Genomic DNA, 15,411 nt, shown 5'->3' on the forward strand with positions numbered 1-15,411 from the left:
TACACGTGACTTTTCCTTCTGCCTTGATATACCATGGTAAAATGTTGAAATCCTGTTGATTCTACCTTTTAGATCTCACTGTAATGCTTTGTCTCTTCTTTGTTTCCACTGCAATAGTGTCTATTAAATTACCCCCATCCCATTCTTCTTTAAGATTCATTTTTAATCAACTTTTTATACAAAAGACCAACTGTAAAATAAGTAAAGATTTCAACAGTTTGCACACATCCCCACACACAACATAAAAAGTACTGTTTGAGAACAAGTTTTGCAGTTAATTCTCAAAGTACAACTCATAAAGGACAGAGGTCCTACATGGGGAGTAAGTGCACAATGACTTCTGTTAACAGACTTTTAATGATATTGCCATTGGCAAACACTAAACTTTTTGCACCTCAGTTTTGTCTTTGTGAACTCCTGATAATACTGTCTCCAGAATTAATCTAAGGTATAAATGATGCAATGTAAGGCATTTAGTCCCTTAACCTGAATCCCAGAAGATACTCAACAATGTTAGTTCTGGATCCAATTCCCCTGTTTGTTTCTGTATTTGGTGATTTAAGAATTGTGTGGAATGATTTGCAAGGAACTATAAGCATCAATAAAACATAAATTAAAATTATTTTCTCAAATCTGGATGTTACACTATGCCCTCTACACCTCTGCTAAAAGTTAAACTGTATTCATAGTCATCTATTATTTAAGAGTCACTTCCAGGAACAAAGCAGCAGTAAGATTTTTCTGGAAGGAGACAGAGTTCTGAAGGAGCAAGGATTTGGGTGTCAGCAGCAGTGGGTGTCATTGCTTAAGATTTTGGTTCAGGAAAGACGGAGCTCCAACTGATCTTTGAGATTTTTGGGATGGGAAGGAAGGGAAGGAGGGATGTAAGCAAACGCAAATGCCCTGTTCTCCTGTCTGTCTCCATCTGCTGCAGACAGAAGTCCTTGGGGAGGCCCATCTGGTCTCTGGGAAAGCCCGCCCTGGACTCCATTTCCCAGAGTGCCAGGTGAGCTGAGGAACTACGTGCTCCGAATGCGCATGCTCCAAGTTTGGGCCAGAGGAAGTTCATTCAGCGACCAGAGTCAGCCCTAAGAGGTCGCGGTGCTGGTTCTCCGCGTTCACTGTGTCTCTCCAGGCAGTAACCGACCCGGCAGTTTGAGCGCACGAAGCCCCAGCCTGCCACGCGCTGCGTCTGTGCTGCAGCTTCTGCCGCCTGCGGGCCACGTGCCGGGGACTTTACTGCCCCGCACACTGCGCTCCACTCCACGTGTGTCCTGAAGAAAGGAGACCTGCTCCCGGGACTGTGCACGGCAAGTATGGAGGGGTGTGTTCGCGGGGGAGGGGTTTGGTGTGAGGTGGCTGGCGGCTCCCAGACGGGGCTCCCTTGTTTCTTAGCGATCCTGGCAGCTTTTCCTGGCAAGGCTCGGGCTGGGACCCTGCTGCCCTGTCTCCCACTGCCGCTTCCCAGCCCCCAGCGCCCAGCCAGTCCTGCGGGCTACTTTGCTCCAGTTTTCCTGAATGTGCTTTATTTAGTGGTTACAAGAGAAGGCGCTGGTGGGGGGAAGTGCACTAGCAGGGCAGGCGAGAGGACCGGGAAGGAAGGCAGAGATTCCAGTTCTCTACATTAAAAAAGCTCAGTTCCCACTTTGGGTGGGTCGCTGAATGCCTTCAGGCTGAGCCTCTGGCTGTGTCCCTGGGGTGCTTCTGGCGGGGCGGGGCTTCGAAGCCTAAAGCATGGAGCCTGAGGCAGCAGGGGGCTGGGGAAGGAGGATCAGGCTAGGATCTGCTCCAGGGACCCCATCCTGTTTCTTCTTGGCCCTGTGGGGTCCCTGGCGAATGCATCTGGCAGCTGTGGTCCTATGTGTTTGTTTTTTTCCTGATGGGAGCAGCGTGAAGAGTGTGCAGTAGCTTTGTGGATTGACCCCTCTTTGATAAGTTAACAGACTTTTCAGTCTGGAGTTAGAGGTCATGGAATCATAGTTGATGATTTATTTGGCTGCTTTTCGACTTCTGTCTTCAGGCTTTCTTTGTTCTCCTGTTAGCAAGGATGTCAACTGTTATCTGCCACTGATCCCTTTGCAAAATGAGAAGTGAACTGAAGTTAATGCAGATCTGTGTGTGTCAATAACGTGGAGTTAGTTTAATCTGTATTTGCATAAAGTGAAGAACTATGAAAGCATACGTGTAAAAAAATAACACTCTCTGCCCCGTTCTTTACAGTCACCCAATGCCCCACCAAGCTGACTATCTTACAGTCCACACGGTTTTAATTAAGAGGGCCTTGTCTTATTTTGGGTTCTGTGTTTAAGCCCATGACACTTTTGACATGGGAGGATACTAGTTCCACATTTTCATAATGACTGTGGTCTGTGGAAACATCCATGGAAGTCACTAATGTGAGGAGGGTAAGAAGAGGAATAAAAAGAAGTACCCCTCTCCCCCCACAGAGTTGCCCGCATAATGGAGTAGAAGATGTGGCCTTGAAAACTATTGCTGACTGACTTTTAGTGTAATGAAGTTTTCACATCAATAATTTTGAGTGATTCAAGTGTTCTATTAGAATGGTTTGTCACCAGATTACTAATTTATGAAACTCATTTAGAATAATGCAGCCATCTAGGAAGTAAAACTAGAAAGTGACTCCTAGATAGAGCCTCAAACACTGTTTGGGACTCCCATGTGGGTGGCAGGGACCCAAGTTTTGGGCTGTCTTCTGCTGCCTTTCCCAGGCATATTAGTAGGGAACTCGATTGGAAGTGGAGCAGCTGAGACTTGAACTGGTGCTCATATGAGATGTTGGCATTGTGGGAGATAGCTTAACACATTGTGCTATAATACTAGCCCATCAATGGACATTTTGGGTGGGGCCAGTGGCTATGAAAATGCACAACCTAAAGTTACAAGGAAGTGGAAAGCAGTTTCTTCTAACTGCAGTTGGTTCCAGGGGCCTTTATTGCACATCAGCTCTGACCGGGCCAGTAAGTGAAGAGTAAGAAGTCAGAACCTCAGTTAGTATTTTACTCTGAATCAGGGATGGGGACATCAAGCCTGTGGGCCATTTGGGGTCCATGAAATCATTTGTTCTGCACCTGCCAAAGCAACTGCATGTTGGATTGGATAATCAATCTACAGCATGCTAATTTTTAATTCAGTGGTTTTGTATAGTCCATGAATGATGTTATAAATCTCCAAATGGCCTTGGCAGAAAAAACATTCCCACCCCTGCAAAATGTTAATGGCAAATCCAGGGCAACTTACAAATATGTTTAAGAGTGAATGAATAACTACAATTACCAATCCTGTGAAAGACAGACACTTCTAGACAACACATTCCAGACATCGATTGTGTTTCTACATACTGCCAGAGATGCCAGGCATGTTGTTGAAATGGCTTTATTCCTTCTTAGAAGACAGAAATGGGAATCCTGTGTGATGAGATAGGCATGTGCCGTTAGCTCACATAGAATCTGTTTCTGGAAACAGTCTTAGGTTGCATATGGAGATGCATGTTTGTGCATGCAGTGTGCATGAGGTATCCATGTATACAATTTGTACCAACTCGTATGTACAGACATTCTTTTCTAAATGCACATTATATAGAGAGAAGAGACAATGCATTTGTGAAGAAATTGCATAGCTCAAAACTGTTCTTTGTATGTATATGAGGCCTGCCCTGAGTGGTGCTTTTTTTTTTTTTTTTTTTTTGACAGGCAGAGTGGACAGTGAGAGAGAGAGACAGAGAGAAAGGTCTTCCTTTGCCGTTGGTTCACCCTCCAATGGCCGCCGCGGCCGGCGCGCTGCGGCCGGCGCACCGCGCTGATCCGATGGCAGGAGCCAGGAGCCAGGTGCTTTTCCTGGTCTCCCATGGGGTGCAGGGCCCAAGCACCTGGGCCATCCTCCACTGCACTCCCTGGCCACAGCAGAGGGCTGGCCTGGAAGAGGGGCACCGGGACAGAATCCGGCGCCCTGACCGGGACTAGAACCCGGTGTGCCGGCGCCGCTAGGCGGAGGATTAGCCTAGTGAGCCGCGGCGCCGGCCGGTGCTTCTTTAAAATATAGATTCCTCCACCTACTCTATTGGGTGACTAGGCTTTGCAAAGTTCATTTCCCATGAAATATTATATTTGAAGGTTTTATAAGTCTTTTTCTTTGCTTAACTTGGGTGCATTTCACCCAGAATGTGTACAGACCCAAGTCAGCTATGTACAGATAGCAAGAAGCTGTCTGATTTTTCTGAGTGACCGTGGAGTGTTGCTACTGCCCAGTGGTTCTTAAGGCCTGTGGTGGCTCTTGGCTGAGCATTTGTAAGTCAGAAAGATGGAGTCTGTACCACGTGGAGTTTCCATATTTTTCTCTGGACTTTCTTCCCCCTCTTTCTCTTTGCTGTTTCTGCTGGTCTGCAAAGGGGATGATTCCCCAGCAGTAGTCACTGCCTTGATCTAAAATGCTACTTGGCCTGCCTTCTTAGGAAGACTATTGTGTGACAGTGGGCATTGAAAGAGACTGATTGGTCATCTTCAAGGTGGACAACTTGTCCTGCCATCCAACCCTTTGTCAGTGGAGTGAATGACACTACATTAGCAAATGTAGGCTTCTAAGGAATTTGATGGAGGAAAAGGGCTGAAGAAACTCATCCATCCCTCATTTCATTGCTTTTCTCATTATACTTGTCTAGTGTTGGGATCATTTTCAGGTTTTTCCATTGATTCACATCTAGTAGACTGCATGTGGTTCTATTTTCCTAACTCTCAGCCCTTGTCCACATTAGGCTATTCTTCAGAGAAGGAAAAAAGTATTTTCAGTTACCATAAAGCATTTTAAGTAGTTGTGATTTCCTTGGGACTGCAAGCTTTGCTGTGTGCTTATTCTGGGGCTCACATTTAGCTCTAGAAACTGTTTTCCTGTGTTACTGCTTCATATTTACATTCTTTGTTGTGGAAAAGCCTGGTTGGACTACCCCTGCCCATAGTGGAAACTAAGACTTTTTTTTTTCTTTTTTTTTTTTTTGGCATTTGAAGACTCATATTGCTGAGTGTAGCGATCTTCTGCACACATTTAATCAGAAAATGTGTTTTAAAATATTTGGTCTGAGGGTAGACAAGGCAGCTTTCCTGGATCCTGGTGAGAGCAGATGAACTGATGGTGTTTTCCAACCCACGTTATGTTCTGAGACTTACTTCATTTTATTTTCTTAAGAAAACTATATCTGAGCTTTGCTCTCTCGCTTCTGAAATTCTTGTGCTTCCACCTTCTTTATAACCACAGACACGAGCACACTTTTCTCCTTCTCTTTATGATGCCAAGAAGAGCAATGGGGACGATTCAGCTCTCTCCCCTGTCAGCACAGGCTGACTCCTCGAATTAGGCACTGGCATAACTTGGCTGCACCAAAAAGCTTCTGCTTACACTCAGCATAAGTTTTCACTAGAAGGCATCCTAAAACCAACCTGCCTTGAAAACCTCTCCTCTGTTATTTTGAAATGTGCTGTGAGTGTGTCTTTTATGTCAGTGTCTGTAAGCTGGAGACTTCCCACTTGGAGCAGAAGGCTGCTGAGGGACAGCACAACTGTAGCCTGGCTCTGCTATTTGGATGTGACTCCTTTTTACCCTCTCCTCCCCCTTTTTTAGTAAGTTTTAAAATTTTTACTTTAAAGGCAGATTTACAGAGAAAGACGGAAGGCTGGGGATCTTGCATCTGCTGGTTCACTCCTCAAATGGCCACAGTGAACAGGGCTGGGCACGTTGGTAGCCTGGAGCCTAGGACTCCATCCATGTCTTTTATGTGATGCATGATCCATGGATGGCCCTAAAAGTTTTTTTTTTTTTAAAGAAGCTTATTTATTTGAAAGGCAGAGTTGAAGAGAGGGAAAGACACCCTCCTCCACACACACACACACTCAGAGAGAGAGAGAGAGAGAGAGAGAGATTTTCTTCCATCCACTGGTTCACTTCTTCAGTGATCACAACACTAAGTGCTGAGGATTCATTCAAGTTTCCCTTGAAGGAGCAGGGACACAAGTACTTGGGCTATTCTGTGGTGCTTTTCCAGGCTCATGACTAGGGAGCTGGATTAGAAGTAGGGTAGCTAGGACATGACCCACAGCCCCTGTGGAATCCAGTGTCACAGGCAGTGGCTTTACCTAAAATTCCACAATGCTGGCCCCACATATGCTGGCAACATATTTAAGGGTATTAGAAGGCCTGCGTATTGCCATTAGATGGCGTTCAGCCCTGTCTTTCTGAGTCATTTTGAAATAAGTAACATTTCTCACATGATTGAATGGCAGTCTACAGGACTGCTCCAAAGGGAGCAGGCTTCAGGGAAACGAGGGGCAGTTGATGCAGAAAGGAGGTGAGGGGAAGGTCAGAAGGGAGATCGGGAATATTCAAAAGCACAGATAAGACATAGGTCATTTGTGCAGGTTGCCAAAATTAAACTTCTATCTTTTAGGGTTTTTAAATTTGTTTAAATTTAGAGTTAATTTCTAAAGTAGTTTGATATAGTTGACTCACTTTTCAGTATTCTTACATTGCTATTTCTATAAGCAGTAAAGAACTGGTGCAATTAAATGTGAAAAGACAATCCTAAATAAACAGCATGCAACAGAGTTTTGTAAGGAAAGGGCTGAATATGGCTGTGCGTGTGTCCTTTGCTAGGAGCAGAAGTTTTGTGATTGCATCTGAGGTCACTGAAATCAGTTTTAATGGAAACACTGACCACTTTCACTGCTGCAGTTACTCCTGACTCACACTCCACATTCCTGTGCAAATAGTCCACCTGTGAGCACAGTCAAAGGGGGTGCAGACCTGGAATAATGCACATGTGCCCTTCACTTGAACTAGGGGACTGACAGACTGGAGCTCTTTATTTCAGGTTTCATTTTGTGTGTGTGTGTGTAGAGTGAAATACAGCAATTTGGGTTAAGTGTATAAGAGAAGTTGCTTGTAAAAAGAGGTTCCTTGGGGATGCATAACTATGAATGGGACTGAAATAATCCCCTTTGACTGTCCCTTCTTGAGGTAGTTCCTGATGGTCATTGCTCAGAGAAATAATGATAATATTTATAGTCCAATTATGAGTAGTCCATGTATGTTTTACAGACAAAGTGTTAACAGATATGTTTCCCAAGGCCTTTAAATTAACGGATGGGAAGTTTACAACAAAAGAGAAGGTTGGCATTATCTGCTATCTTGGGCTAGAATCTGTGCCTTTATTACCCCCTTAGTACTCTGGCTAACTCCTGTTTTGTGCATCTCTTTGTGATGGTTCTTTTTAGGCCACTGCTGTGTCCAGATTCCTGAATTGGTGAGACAATCTTTGGCCAGCCTACTGGTCTGTTCCCTCAGCCTAAATGTGAGTTAGCTAGTTTGTGTACCCACTCCAGGGTCAAAGGGGCCCAGAACTGCCCATAACTGGCATAGCCTTCTTGCTCATTCCAGAGATGGACTCTGCACAGGTCACAAGTGGCTTTGCTTGGGCCTCTTTCCTTGGTTTACTTGGTGATCAGGCTGATTCTTAGGTAGGTAGGAAACCTGTTGATTCACATCAGCCTTTGGAATAATGTTTTATTCTCATCTGTGATGAGATCTCACAACCGTTCAAGAAGGGATGTTATTTTATACTGAGATGTATCTATATAAAAGTAGGTATCACTGAGGACTGTGTGTCTTCAGGATCAGCTGAACTCACCCAGGCCTGGATGGAGTTCCAGAATCCTGGCTTCAGGCTGGTACGTTCCCGGCTGTTGTGAGCATTTGGGATGTACCAGCAAATGGAAATCTCTCTCCTTCTCCCTCTCCTTCTCCCTCTCCTTCTCTCCCTGCCTATCAAATGAAATGAAAAAATAAATGGATAAAAATTGGGATAAAAATGTTTTTCCTTGTGTCCTAAGGGGGAAAAATTACTGTTACAGTATGTAGAACTCATTTTACAGTTTGCAAATACTCATAAATCTCAACTTAAAGGCTGGTTGACCACTGCTGTCTGGGCGGGCTACTTTAGCTCCCATTCTGGGATCCATCTGCTTTCATCATCTGTAGTTCAATGCGAGTGCTCATAAACCACAAAAATGCCTCCCAACTTTTCATTCTTGTGTTCTTTATACATAACTTGGCCATACTCTCACTTCCTTTAGCAGCATGCTAATTCCTAAGATGTGTCATCGGCAAGGAGACAGTGAGGTCATTGATTTTTTTCTGAGCCTTCCCCCTAACTAGTTTATTTTATGAAGCTGATTCTGGGCAGTCGGTAAACCTTGGCTAGATCTGAAGCTGGGATGTGGAGGTTGCTGTTAGAGAAATAGGGCTATCACTGGTCCCTCCACTGTGCCCCAACCTGCAACTCATGCCTGCCTTGGGATTCTGTTTTTAGAGTGCTGGGATGAGATAGTAGTGACACAATAAAAGACCAAAAAAAAACCTTTTAATTTTTAAACAGTTTTATTTTTATTAATATAAAGAGAACAGATTCCGTATTTTTCATGGATACAATTCCAAGAACATAACCATACTTCCTTACCTCTTTCTTCCTTCTTCCTTCCTTTCTGTTTTTAAGGATTTAAGAAGTTGGCTTTTATTCTTAACCCTCTTACCTGCAGCCTTCCTGTCCATTTGTTCCTACTTTCAATCTAGTACTTTAGATGTTTCAATTTTTCCTTTCTTTCATCCATATTTTTGATTACTCACAGTTCCAAAGAAGGAATAATGAATGATTATCATGAACTATTGACTCAATAACAGGAATATTGTCTAGTATGGAATATAGAAAAAGATTCCATTTTTTAAAAGATTTATTTATTTATTTGAAAGAGTTAAACAGAGAGGAGAGGCAGAGAGAGGGAGAGGGAGAGCGAGAGAGAGAGAGAGAGAGAGAGAGGTCTTCCATCTGATGATTCACTCCCCAGTTGGCTGCAATGGCCAGAGCTTCACCGATCCAAAGCCAGCAACCTGGAGCTTCTTCCAGATCTCCCACATGGGTGCAAGGGCCCAACCACTTGGGCCATCTTTCACTGTGTTCCCAGGCCATAGCAGAGAGCTGGATCAAAAGTGGAGCAGCTGTGACTCCAACCAGCGCCCACAGGGGATGCCGGTACTGCAGGTGGCAGCTTTACCTGCTATGTCACAGCACTGGCCCCTGCATTGATTTTTAAGTTACTTGTAACTTCTTTATCTTTTTTAAAGGTTGATTAGTTTATTTGAAAGGCAGAGTTACAGAGAGGGAGAGGCAGAGGAAGAGGAAGAGGCAGAAAGAGATCTTCCCTCTGCTCATTCACTGCTCCAAATGACCGCAATGACCAAGGCACACCTAAACTGATGCCAGGAGCTAGGAGCTACATCCAGGTCTCTCATATGGTTATAGGGACCCAAGCACCTAAGCCATGCTCTGCTTCTTTCTGAGGCTCATTAGCCAGGACTGGATTAGAAGTGGAGTAGGCACCCATATATAATCCAGCACTGCAGGTGGCAGCTCCAGATTCTATTTTAACAAAAGACAATACAGAATTCTTCTAGATGACTTTTCCCCATGGCTACACCAGTAGGAATTTATTTCTCCTTATAATGTGACCCAGATGAATTATTTCCATGTTTCTTGATTAACATTCTCTGTTGGTTCAGGAGGATGGCAGGTGGGGAGACCAGGGAAAGAGTACCTATTTTCTGTTTACTTGTGCTGAGCTTCAGGAGGCTATTCAAGCAGTTTGTGAGCAGGAAAACTGAGGTTGGAGGTGTGAAACAAGGCAGCATAGAAGGTAATTATAGAGGAAATAAGTGCAGGACCACATTCAGAGAGGAGTTTGGTAAGAAAGCCAAGTGTGATCAGAGAGCTAAAAAGCAGGAAGGGAAATTTGAAGATAGAGATCAGAAGAAATGAGAAATTGGAAGCATCTGAAGGAATTCTGACTCTGGTCACGCAGACTTGTTGAAGGCGTGGGGACACAGGCTCTTGCATTCATATTGGTAAGAATGTAATGCAGTAGAGTCTCTTTGGAGGATAATTTGGGAGATCTCTCTGCAAAATACTTGAAATGCAAATGTCCCTTAGTATGATTCAACTGCAGAAACTTATCTTACATATATTTGGTCAAATACATAAAGACTGTAAGTTGTTTGTAATACTGTTCATGATGGGAATAAAACAGAAACAACCTAAATGTATATTGATAAGGAATTGATAAACCCATACAATCAAATGTTAAAATATGCAATTGTTCTGAAAAATGATTTAAAGACAGATTGCTTATGTAAAGCAAGGTACAGAAAAAATGCCCCCTTCTAAAGAAAAAAAGACACATGTGTATATACCTCATTTTAAATGTTATTTACTTACTTTCATTTCATTCATATGGCAGAGAGACAGGCTGGAAGAGATTTCTGCCTGCTAGTTCATTCCCAAAATGAATGTAATTGCTGGGACTTGGACAGTCCAAAGCCAGGAGCCAGGAACTTTAACTGGGTCTTCCGCATAGGTACAGGAACCAAGGATTTCAGCCATCTTTCACTGCTTTACCAGACACATTAGCAGGGAGTTGGATCAGAAGTGGAGCAGCTAGACACAAATCAGAGCCCATAAGGAATGCCAGCATCAAAGAAGTTATTTTAACCCATTATACTACCATACCAGCTCCCTGAATGTGTATATTATGAATGCGCTTCAAAAGGCTCATGGAAAATGGAGTTAAAAGATGACATTATTTTTGTGTGAATATTGAAATTCATTCTTTTTTATGACACATACTACATAAATGTTTTTGAAACCTTCTTGTATGCATGGACTTCAAAATTTATTACAGCAAAACAGACTTTTTTCATGACACTTTAAAGTGCCCTTGTTTATATGCATATAGATGTCTCAGATGATAATATAGGAGACTTTTAAGAGTAATGTGTTCTGGGGGGCCGGTGCTGTGGTGCAGTATGTTAAAGCCCTGGTCTGAAGTGCCGGCATCCCATAAGGGTACCGGTTCTAGTCCCAGCTGCTCCTCTTCTGATCCAGCTCTCTGCTGTGGCCTGGGAAAACAGTGGAGGATGGCTCAAGTCCTTGGGCCCCTGCACCCACATGGGAGACCTGGAAGAGGCTCTTGTCTCCTGGCTTCAGATTAGCTCAGCTCCGGTCATTGAGGTCAGTTGGGGAGTGAACCAGGAAATGGAAGACCTCTCTCTCTCTCTGTCTGCCTTTCTTTGTCTGTCTGTGTAACTCTGACTTTCAGGTAAATAAGTAGATCTTTCAAAAAAAAAAAGAGTAATGTGTTCTTGGAAATATATACTAGTATAGAAAAAAGGGGGTAATGTTTTTATTTTAGGCTCTTCTGCAGTATTTAATAGCTAGTATGTGCATTATTGCTAAACATGTATTTTTTTAAGGTAGACACAGGGAGAGAGAAATCTCCAATTACTGGTTCATTTCCCAAATGGTTGTAATATCTAGGGAGCCCAGGATGAAGCCAGGACAAGAAACCCCATCTGGGTCTCCAACACAGGTAGTGAGGATCCAAGCACTTGGGCCATCTTCGGCTGCCTTCTCAGGTGCATCATCAGGAAGCTGGATTACCAGGAAGCTGGAACAGAAGAGTAGCCAGGACTGATATCAGGCTTTCTGTTATGGGATGCTGGCATTGCAAACAATAGCTTAAGCTGCAGAATCACCATTCTGCCCTCAAACATTATTTTTATAATGTCTCCCTTTAGATCCATTAACATCTCTTTTATATAGTCAGGTGTCCTATAATTGGGTGTATGTATATTATAGTTACATCTTCCTTTTGAATTGACCCCTTAATCTTAGTACCCTTGTTTTTCCTTTTTTTAAAAATTTTTATTTTATTTATTTATTTTTTATTATTTGACAGGTAGAGTTATAGACAGTGAGAAAGAGAGAGAGAGACAGAGAGAAAGGTCTTCCTTCCATTTGTTCACTCCCCAAATGGCTGCTATGGCTGGCACTATGCTGATCTGAAGCCAGTAGCCAGGTGCTTCCTCCCGGTCTCCCATGTGGGTGCAGGAGCCCAAACACTTGGGCCATCATCCACTGCCCTCTGGGGCCACAGCAGAGAGCTGGACTGGAAGAGGAGCAACCGGAAATAGAACCCGGTGCCCATATGGGGTGCTGGCACCACAGGTGGAGTATTAACCAAGTGAGCCATGGCGCTGGCCCCTATTTTTCCCTTTTAATGGTTTTTGTGATAAAGTCTATTTTTTCTGAAATTAAGATGGCTACACTTACTCATTTTTGGTTTCCATAAGCATGTTATACCTTTTTGCATCCTTTAACTTTCTGATTGTGGGTTTCTTGGTGAGATGTGTTTTTTTTTGGTAGGCAGCAAATAGATGGGTATTGTTTTTTTAATCCATTTGGCCAGTCTGCCTCTTTTGGAGAGTTGAGACCATTTATATTCAAGGATACTATTGATAAGTGATGACTTGTCCCTGCCATTTTTCATAAATATTTTCATTGTTTACTTTGGATTTTCCTTATAATTTTACTGGGAGATCCTCTGCCTGGACATTCTTTCACAGTGATGACCATGTTTCTGTGTGTAGAACATCTTAGGCTTTTTTTAACACTGGATGTGTGGTGACATATTGTTTCAATTTCTGCTTGTAATGGAAGGTCTTTTTCACTTTTATTCAGAAATGAAAGCATTTAGGATCTAGTATTCTGGATTGACACTTATTTTGTCTTAAGATTTGGACTATATCTCACCATTGTTTCCTACCTTGTAGGGATTCAGATGAGAATTCTGCTGATAGTCTAATTGAAAATACTTTTGAAAGTCATCTGGTGTTTCTCTTGTGCACATTTTAGAATCTTTATGTTTAATGTGTAAAATTTGATTACAGTGTGTTGTGAACATCTTTTCTGGTCATGTATATTAGGAGTTCTATGTTTTTCCTATACTTGCACATTTTTTTTCTCCAAATTGTGGAAATTTTTATAGTTATTTCACTAAAATGTCATCCATTTTGTCTTTGCACACCTTCAGGAACTCCTAAGACCCATATCTTTGGTCATTTATTATTATCCCATAAATCTCCATCCTGTTTTTTTAATTTTTCTAATTTATTTCTCTCTCTCTCTCTCTCTCTTTCTGTTTCTCTCTCTTTCTTTCTTTCTTTCTGTCTGTCTGTCTGTCTTTCTGTCTTTCTTTCGTCTTGAATGCCCAGTCAGCCTAAGCCCCGGAGCCTGTGATGTTCTTGGAGTCTTGGGGCACCTCACAGTCTCACAGTCTTACATGGGTATGCCAATCCCCTGTCAGTCCTCCCAGCCAGACTCAGGTTCCTCCTCTCAGCTGGTTGCTGGGCTTGTGGATACAAGCTGTTGTAATTTTCTTCTTAACTCTTCCCTGAGATTGTACTCTCTCTACTTTTCTTAAACTTTCTTCCCCTAGACTAGAGCAGTAAGCTCCCTACCTATTCTGCCAACTTGGAATCTCATGGTATTATATTTAGATTTTTAACTCACCATAAGTTGACTTTTATATAATGTAAGAGGTATGGGGGTATATTTTCAGCCTTCCGTATATGGATAATCAGGTTTTTTACTACTTGCTAAAGAAATTCTTTTTCCAGGGCATTTTGATTCCTTTGTTAAAGATGAGTTGCCTGTGGAAATGTGGGTTTATTTCTTGGCTGTCTATTCTACTACACTGAACTATGTGTCTGTTTTTATGCCAGTGCTTTCATGTTTCTGTAATATGTCTTGAAATCAGATATTGTAATTCCTTCAGATTTATTATGTTTTTGAAGATTGCTTTGACCATTTGAGGGTTTTCTGGTTTCAAATGAATTTTTAGTTTGCTTTTCTACTTCTGTGAAGAATTTATTTTCTTTTTAAAAAGATTTATTTATTTGAAAGGCAGAGTGACAGAGATATAGTAAAAGTGTTCTTTTTTTTTTTAGTTTTTGACAGGCAGAGTGGACAGTGAGAGAGCGAGACAGAGAGAAAGGTCTTCCTTTTTCCTTTGGTTCACCTCCCAATGGCCGCCGTGGCCGGCGTACCGCGCTGATCTGAAGCCAGGAGCCAGATGCTTCTGGTCTCCCATGCGGGTGCAGGGCCCAAGCACTTGGGCCATCCTCCACTGTACTCCCTGGCCACAGCAGAGAGCTGGACTGGAAGAGGGGCAACTGGGACAGAATCTGGTGCCCCGACCGGGACTAGAACCAGTTTGCCGGCGCCAGTAAAAGTGTTCTTGCATCTGCTATTTCACTTCCCAAATAGCAACAATTACTGGGGTTGAGCCAGGTCAAATCCAGGATCTGGAACTCCACCTAGATCTCCCACATTGTTGGCAGGTATCCAGGAAGTTGGGTCATCTTTTGCTGCTTTTCCAAGCATATCAACAGGGTGTTGGATAAAAGTATAGCTGTCAGGGCTTGAACACTTGTTTTGTTATGGGATATTGGCATTGCAAGTGGTAGTTTAACACATTGTACCATGGTGCTAAGCCCTCTATGAAGGATTTCATTGATGCTTTGATGATAATTGCATCAAAAGCATACATTATATTGGACAGTATAAAAATTTCAATAATACAAGTTTTTTCAATATTGGAACATGGGACATCTTTCCAATTGTTATATATTTAATTTCTTTCATCATTGCTTTGTGATTTTATTGTAGGAGGCTTTCAAATCCTTAGTTGAATTTATTGTAAGATATTTTATGTTCTTGTCATAATTGTAAATATATTCTTATAATTTTTTCCAGTGAGTTCAATGTTATGTACAAAAGTCCTACTGATTTTTTTATATTGTATTGCCAATTTTACTGAATCCATTTATCAGTTCCAGTTCTCCAATCTCCTAATAGACCTATATTATCTATAACAAGAAATATAAATTTGAATTCTTATTTTCCTGTTTGAATAGATACCGTTCTTCTCTTTGATTTCATTCATTTGAATTATTTCCTATTTTTGTTTGCCTAGCTAGAGAATTATTCTTTCTTTTCAAAGAATCAGCTCTTCAGTTTTATCTTTTTTTTAATTTAGAATGCTTTTAGTGTGCTTCTCTTATTACAAAAGTATTTCATGCAGAAAATTTGAAAAGTACAGATAAGCGCAAATAAATACATAAAAATCACTTCAATCCTATCACCCAAAGATATCCACTGATAACATTTTATATTATTCTTTTGGTTTTTTTAAATGTATATTTTATCATAAACAATGTTACACTGTACAAAATATTTTTGAATTGTTTCTGCTTTCATAAATACATCAGAATATCTTTCCACATCATAATGTATTATTATAATGTTGTATTTAAAGATTGCATAACATTTTGTCATATAACTATATCATCATTTATCTAAAATGTTTTCTTTTTTTTTAACTTTTATTTAATGAATATAAATTTCCAAAGTACAGCTTATGGATTACAATGGCTTCCCCTCCATAACTTCCCTCCCACCCA

General features: G+C 41.8%; 1 protein-coding gene across 6 annotated transcripts in view; it reads left to right on the forward strand.

Annotated features, from left to right (window-relative positions):
* Nucleotides 1-967: 967 nt before the first annotated feature.
* The window catches only part of LOC149119932 (uncharacterized), a 32,860-nt gene continuing 18,416 nt past the window's right edge, over nucleotides 968-15,411 (forward strand). For 2 of the 6 annotated variants that reach the window (XM_089323609.1, XM_089323613.1), the window contains exon 1: nucleotides 969-1,314. The gene's annotated coding sequence lies outside the window, so the exon portion shown is untranslated. Of the gene's footprint in view, nucleotides 1,315-15,411 lie in introns of all 6 variants that reach the window. The other 4 variants (XM_089323611.1, XM_089323610.1, XM_089323608.1 and 1 more) reach the window with 4 other exon arrangements.

The sequence above is a fragment of the Oryctolagus cuniculus genome, chromosome 21, assembly GCF_051225735.1.
Source record: "Oryctolagus cuniculus isolate XC-2025 breed Fujian yellow rabbit chromosome 21, ASM5122573v1, whole genome shotgun sequence".
In the NCBI taxonomy this organism is placed as follows: domain Eukaryota; kingdom Metazoa; phylum Chordata; class Mammalia; order Lagomorpha; family Leporidae; genus Oryctolagus; species Oryctolagus cuniculus.